This window comes from Bombus bifarius, unplaced genomic scaffold (assembly GCF_011952205.1).
Source record: "Bombus bifarius isolate JDL3187 unplaced genomic scaffold, Bbif_JDL3187 scf7180000009489_frag, whole genome shotgun sequence".
NCBI lineage: Eukaryota > Metazoa > Arthropoda > Insecta > Hymenoptera > Apidae > Bombus > Bombus bifarius.
This window is the reverse complement of record NW_022885153.1, coordinates 466-7,659: the sequence shown is the minus strand read 5'-3', so window position 1 is coordinate 7,659 and position 7,194 is coordinate 466. Positions and strand designations below refer to the sequence as shown.

At 38.6% G+C, this 7,194-nt stretch overlaps 1 pseudogene; it reads right to left on the bottom strand.

The window, feature by feature from the left end:
* Positions 1 to 330: 330 nt before the first annotated feature.
* Positions 331 to 3,483, bottom strand: LOC117215275 (annotated as a pseudogene).
* Between the last annotated feature and the right edge of the window lie 3,711 nt (positions 3,484 to 7,194).

The window sequence follows — 7,194 nt, the reverse complement described above, 5'->3', positions numbered from 1 at the left end:
TTCTGGGGTATTAGTTTGTACTTTTACCTGGTCCAGTTTGAGCTGTTTGATAGTGCAGTTTTCTTTTCCTGCCGTGCTGTTTAGCAGATCAATGAGGGGGTCTATTATTTTTGCGTCTATGTAGATTGGTGGTGGCTTGGGAGTGAGTGTTCTTGGTTTTTCTGTAGGGTCTGTGTCCATCTCTTCTGTCAGTGAGCTGAAGGAGTTTTATGTAGGAATTTCTTGTAGCCATTGTTGACTTTCTGTTTCTGTGGTCCTCCTATCGTTTGTGTTTGTGTTTATTTTTCTTTTTTTGCTGGGAGTTACAGTTCTTCAACTTTCGTTATGTTGTGGTAGATCCTTGTTAGTATTGCTCTTTACGTCGTCTTCTTGTATTATTTCCATTTCTATTTCTTTTGTATTTGCGCAGTCCTGTACTTCTCTTGTTGTTTTAATTGGGCTCTGTTGGTCTACTGCCCTGCTTATAGTGTATGTTTCTCCTTTGTTTAGTATTCTTATTGATGGTACTTTTTCCATCCTCGATTGGTTCTGTTGCTCTACTCTTGTCGCACAATGTCGGAGGCACTATGTTTTACGTACGCATAGCTCGACTGCTCGGGCAGAACTCGTTCTTCAAAATTGATGAACTTTTTAAAGAGGATCTTTACCTTTCTAGGCGGTAATGCCTGAACAACTGCTCTCTCTAGAACTTTCCTGTAAATACAAATTATTAGAAGATAAATTCTGTATGAAATTAAAAAGACAAAATATAGTTGAAAAAATATTTTTACCTTGCTATATCAGTATCATTAGATTTAACTAGAGAATCAACATAACAAGACCATATATCCACCTGTTTCGGATAAGAACTTAGAATTTGCTCAAACAGAGTTACTGCTCTCTCTTTATTTCTGTAGTGTACATACGTTCAGATGCTGGCAAAGATTGGAATGCTCTCTGCATAATATGCCTCGATTTGTCCCTCGAACCCATTTTTAGCAACCCTTCTCCACAATTAAATCACATCTCGGGAATACAGTTAAATTTTCCAATCATGGTATTAATTGTTTTCTCTAGTTCCATCTGCCTGCTAGCCTCGACATGAACAGTCAGCATGTGACTGTATACTTTCAGTGAATCGTTAGACTTCACTGCCTCTTGAAAAACATCATTCAGTGCTTTAGGAAATCCGAATTTAGACTCCAAATTCAACCAAGCCTTCCAAACGTTTAATTTTTCCTTCTGTTCCCTGAAATTAATCGTTTTCACCGCTCTTCTTGCAACTGCTCTTGCTTTCTCGATTTCTGTTGTTTGTAAATGATATTCCATATACTGTAACCATACTATTGAACTGTCTAGACTAGCTAAAACTAATCTGTCGAACTGATGTACAGAATTTGGTAACTGGTTATTGGCGAGTGCTTCTTCTCTTTGACGTATTTCACGTTTCTCCTGTCTTTTTTGTTCTCGACGTTCAGCGGCACATAATTTCTTATTTCTCAGATTTGGTTTTTCTTCTACTTCATCTTCACTATCGCAAGATGACTCTTTATCCTGAAGGAGAGTTGAGTCAGCATATTTCAAATCTTCTTCGGAAGCTTTGGTATCTTCCAGTTTAATCTTTTCTTCTCCTGTTTGTTCAACACACATTCTCTTTGAATATTCCTTTTCTAAATCTTTCTCTGGTTTTTTTCTGTTTCGTTTCCCTTTGTTTTTCATGTTTCGTCTTCCCGTAACTTTTCAATTTTTATTTTTTTGGCGAGTGCCACGTACTCTTGATTTTGCTTCTTTCTTTTTAAGTTATTATTATCATCCGATTTCTCTCTCACACAACACTTCTTTTCAAATGCAGATTTTATGACGCTGAGAGGCATAATATCGGATTTTTTGAAATTTAATGAGGTGTAACATTTAATTTTAGAATGAATAGTATAAGGTGTTAGATCTGGCAGTAAACTATTTATGTGACGACGTACAGGTATCGCAGCTAAAGTTCCGTTGCCAATACCTTGAAGGAGCATCAGGATAAACCAATTTGTCACCATTAAGATTCTACCACGTAGCAATTTACCGTCAGGAAATTGTATTTGCTTATTTTGTTTGGCACTTATTTTGGCACTTATGCATTATTAACGATAACGTGGTCGATTGGACAAGCTCGTGTACGTAATTTTTCCATATAATCGTCCCAGAAATTTTGTCCCCTATTTTTTTATTCTCAGAGTAATGATTCTTAGACACTATACCTAGCAAGTTATTCTGCAATTGAACAACCAACCAATCAGGCGTAATTTTTTCAATCTCTCCAGTAACTCTCTGCCCTAATTTGACAGATGCAATGGGTCTGTTTTTGTAATATGAATTCCTTGAAAGTTCTACTAATTTATTAAAATACAGGATCAATGGATTCAATGTATATTTTCTTTAGCGGTAATGTTAGTCTTAATTGTTGTTCTTTCCTGTTAATAGAAAATATTTTTGCCAATAAAATTTGGTTTGCGTGCAGTAGATTAAAATTACTAACGTTACTATGGGACACATATCCAAATGGCGTATATTCTGCAACTGGAAAAATAAGTCTTATACCAGTCTTATACCCATATCCTTGATCGTACAAGGTATACAGTCTCCTATTTTCAGTTTTTCAAAATTCCTGTACCTTCCTTGAGTTGCAAAAGTCCTAGTTAAAATTAAATTAGGTACTGTAGCAAATAGAAGAGCTGAAAGTGTATGACCAGGAACATATTTTGATGCTAGTAGAGCTGCAATCTCCATACAAGGTGACATGTGACCATCTAGTAAAAATCCTGTACTAACAGTTTGTCCTTTATATCTACTGACTCTTAAATATAATCCCTGAGCGGATGATTCTATTATTGTGCCCCCTACTTCTTCACCAATATCGAATGTTGCTTCTTCAACTTTTATGTCTTGATTAGCCACATTTAGAACTACTTTTCCCGAATCTGTGTTCACTGTTTGAATTTTTACCAAAATTGTTTGTCCAGCTGAATAGTTTCAATTTACGTTAGATATTTCCAGCTCGAGGGCAGTATGTGGAATCCAACCTTTGACATCCCCGAAAAACTTTACCAATATTCCACGCTTATGTATTTGAACGATAGTTGCGTGGTGTTTCGAGACAATTTTCGCGTCTTGTATGTTTCCTAAAATGGGCAAGTCACTCGTTATTAAAGACCTTTTCAAAGTGAGATATACTTTTTTCGGCCTATATAAAGGAACAAGACTCTTGCTTCTACTTCTTTGTCGACTTTCAGCTTTTGTAAGGGACTTAGATCTTCGTCAGATATATGATCTGGTGGAATTTGAACATTAAATTTACCAAGTTGTACATTAACGAAATCATTCAGTTTATCAATATTTGTAATCTTTACATTTACCACGTCGCCAGGTTTAAATGTTATATAGTAAATGACAACGTACATATTTTATAAACTGGCACATACAATCGTTTAGTGTAATGGTCGGGGTATCTACGTGTACTCTCTAAGTCACAGGTTAAGTAATTGCGAAGGCATATTAAGTTGAGTTATAAGTTTCAATTCCAACGAAGTAAGAACGTAATCCTTCTCATTCGCGCAAGCGAGAGAGAGGGAATCAAAGACTAATGTAAAATAATGCCTAGCATAATGCTAATACCACGTACCATATAGTTGCTGAAACTTTTATGCTTCATACATAGACATAAACATAAATTGTTTCAATATAAATATTAATAATAAATATTAATTGAATGAATATAGATAACAATGACCACTATAGGTTTCATATATGAAGTATTAGACCGAACGAGGTATGAAATATACAAGATATAGTACTCCTTATAACATTTATAATAAAACAATCGTCTGCTCAGATTTAATTTTTTCAATTTATAAAAATATGAATTTACACAAACACTCGCACTTTACTTATCATTACTTCCACAACAACGTTCTCTTTCTAAAGTTCAGATTTTCGTAACTGCAGATAAACGTGACACCCACATAGGCACGCATCATTTTTTTGTATTCTGCTACAATAGCACTTGCTACAGTTCTGCTCGTAAAGAAATCTGACAGGCGTGTAATAGACAAAAAATCATTTATCAATAAGAGGAAGCAGTCGCGAGCGAGTCAGTTATAATTCGAGTTTCACGAGTTATTAACGGTAATTAACGGAGTTATACGAGTTATCGAGTCATATGCGAGCAATCATACACTGTTTTTACGAATACGTTTGTACGAGCGTCTCTCGACAGTACTTATATTTGTCGGAGATGAAAGAACACCGGAGCTTTTGGAATTTTGGATAATCCCGCAACATTATAACCTAGAGTCTACTATAGCTGTAATTAAACAATTGTAGTTGTTCAATCCGATTGTAATTGTTCGAGATTAGTGATAGTGAGCTTTGGCTCGAGGCGACAGTCCGTCGCCTAACGTAGTCGCGGCCAAGGGATGAACGCTTTGTCTAACAAAGGTATGGAGTAATTCTATAGCCCTCCTTAAAAGAAATATTTGTGACGGCACGCGACGGTAAACATTCCAACGGTCTCTGTCCTGTAGCTCATCACACGCAGAGCCTATTCTCCGAGTAAGATTATTGCCAGATGTCGATGCGTCTCCGCAGTACATGTTCGGCTAACCTGAAGGCCCGTTATAAATCTTAAGATTTAGTCAACTAAAGTCCTTCAAACAGACAAACAGTCTTTGTCCCACCTACGGGAAAATAGGGGAGACCTATTTTTCAACGAGCGGCGTCTCCCACTAGCAACTTTCCCTCGAGGGCGGCTAGCATCTTTTTCTAACCACCGATATGGAGATTGACCAATTAGCAGCAACGCCAATTTCCCTTACTTTCTGAACGAAGGCTTTTCTCGACGAATCCGATGATCTCGTGTCCTTAGACACACCCCATTATAGTTTTCCTCTGTGGCATCATCAGGACGGGAAAGTCATTCTCGCTCGCGATTTCATCGATGAAAAGAGTAACCCTTTACGACCAGTGAATATTACGCGTCCAACTTAGATTTTGTGAGCACGTTCATCTATCATACCGTCGACCGCGGAATCGTTATTGAACCTAGGATCATTGTCATCAGTTTCTCGAGTACATAACTACCACGGTTACTTGTCCGGTTCTATAATAATCGTATTTGCACTTGTCAATGTCTTCTCTATTGCATAACGACAACGTGTAACCCAAACGAAGATTCGTTTCACGCCCCTAACCCTAATTCTAATGTAAACCTCTCCGACATATATATATATATATATATATATGTCGGAGATGAAAGGACACCGGAACCTTCGGATAGCCCCGCAACATTGCAATCTAAAGTCTACTATAACTGTAACTAAACTATTGTAGTTATTCAATCCGATTGTAATTGTTCGAGATTAGTGACGGTGAGCTTTGGCTCGAGGCGACAGTCTGTCGCCCAACGTAGCCGCGGTCAAGGGATGAACGCTTTGCCCAACAAACATATGGAATAATTCTATAGCTCTCCTTAAAAGAAATATTCGTGGCGACACGCGACAGTAAACATTCCAACGGTTTCTGTCCCGTGGCTCGCCACACGCAGACCCTATTCTTCGAGTAAGATGATTGCCAGATGTCGATGCGTCTCCGCAGTACATGTTCGGCTAGCCCGAGGGCCCGTAATAAATCTTAAGGTTTAGTTAACTAAAGTCCTTCAAACAGACAAACAGTCTTTGTCCCAGCTACGGGAAGATAGGGGAGACATATTTTTTAACGAACGGCGTCTCCCACTAGCAACTTTCCCTCGAGGGCGGCTAGCATCTTTTTCTAACCACCGATATGGAGATTGACCAATTAGCAGCAACGTCAATTTCCCTTACTTCCTAAACGAAGGCTTTCCTCGACGAATCCGATGATCTCGTGTCCTTAGACACACCCCAGTATAGTTTTCCTCTGTGGAATAATCGGGACGGGACGCGCATTCTTTGACGCGCATTCTTTGACGCGCTCCCGTCGACTAAAGAGTAACGTCTTTACGCTCAGCAATTATCGTTTACGAGTCAGACTTAGATTCAGCGAGAACGCCTATCTGTCATCCCGTTGACCGCGGATTCGTTATTGAACCTGAGATCACTGCCACTAGTGTCGCGAACGTCTCACCGCCGTGATAGATTGTCAAACCTGTGTTATTCATACCTGTGTCAATAAATCGTATCTTCGTTACACCGCAACGATGGCTACCTTCAACGAAGACTCCTCAAACACCGACAACCCTATCCCCCCTGCTTCTCCGACATATAATTAATTAAAAAGGGGGAAATATAATTCTGTAATATCGTAGAATAGCTTTGATTGAAGATCGGCTGAAATTAGAAAACACCGTGTACGTCGTCTTTTTGTAGTTTGTTTACATCCAAGAGCGCCTAGTAACAGTGACGCGAGAAAAGATAAACAGCGTCAAAACAGAAGTACGGTTTCATATTTCAAGGAGTGGCAATCGAGAGGCCAGAGCATGTGAGCCAGAAAGTGTGTGCGTGTGCGTGTGCGTGTGCGTGTGCGTGTGTGTGTGTGTGTGTGTGTGTGTGTGTGAGGACGAGAGCAAGAGCGAACACGACCGAGCAGGAATGCATTGGCGAGGGTCAGAGTTGATCGAGACGTCGAAGCATAGAGTCGTTAGAATTGTCGAGTGTTAGAGTTGCTAGTGAGAGAGAGAGAGAGAGAGAGAGAGAGAGAGTTACCAAATATAAAAAATACGAGCGTTGCATTTAGTTTTCCTGTTAATCAAACATCGTTTCTCTGTCTAACTAATATCTGTATTTTCAATCCATTATTAATAAATTATAATTAATCGGACAAAATTACACCTTTAATATATTCCGATATTACATTACCGTGATGTAATATTTATCATGCTTATTTTGTACGTAAAACGAATCGTTGGAATATTCCCGAAGCTAACGAAGCATTTCCCAAAAGTTAAACCGAAGAAATTAACGCGAATAGTTAAGTGAAATGTTTCCATTAACTTGCTGACCAACCGGCAAATAAAAAATCATAAAAATTGTTTCAATGTGTTGAGGTCACGCATAACTTCTTTTTTCATTGACGATTACCAAACAGGTAAAATTTCGAAATTGTACGAAGGCCACGTGACCAGATCGTATTGGAATTTGAAGTGCATGGAAAAAGACAACTCGAAGTACAAACCTTGAGCTGTACTACTCGAAGTAC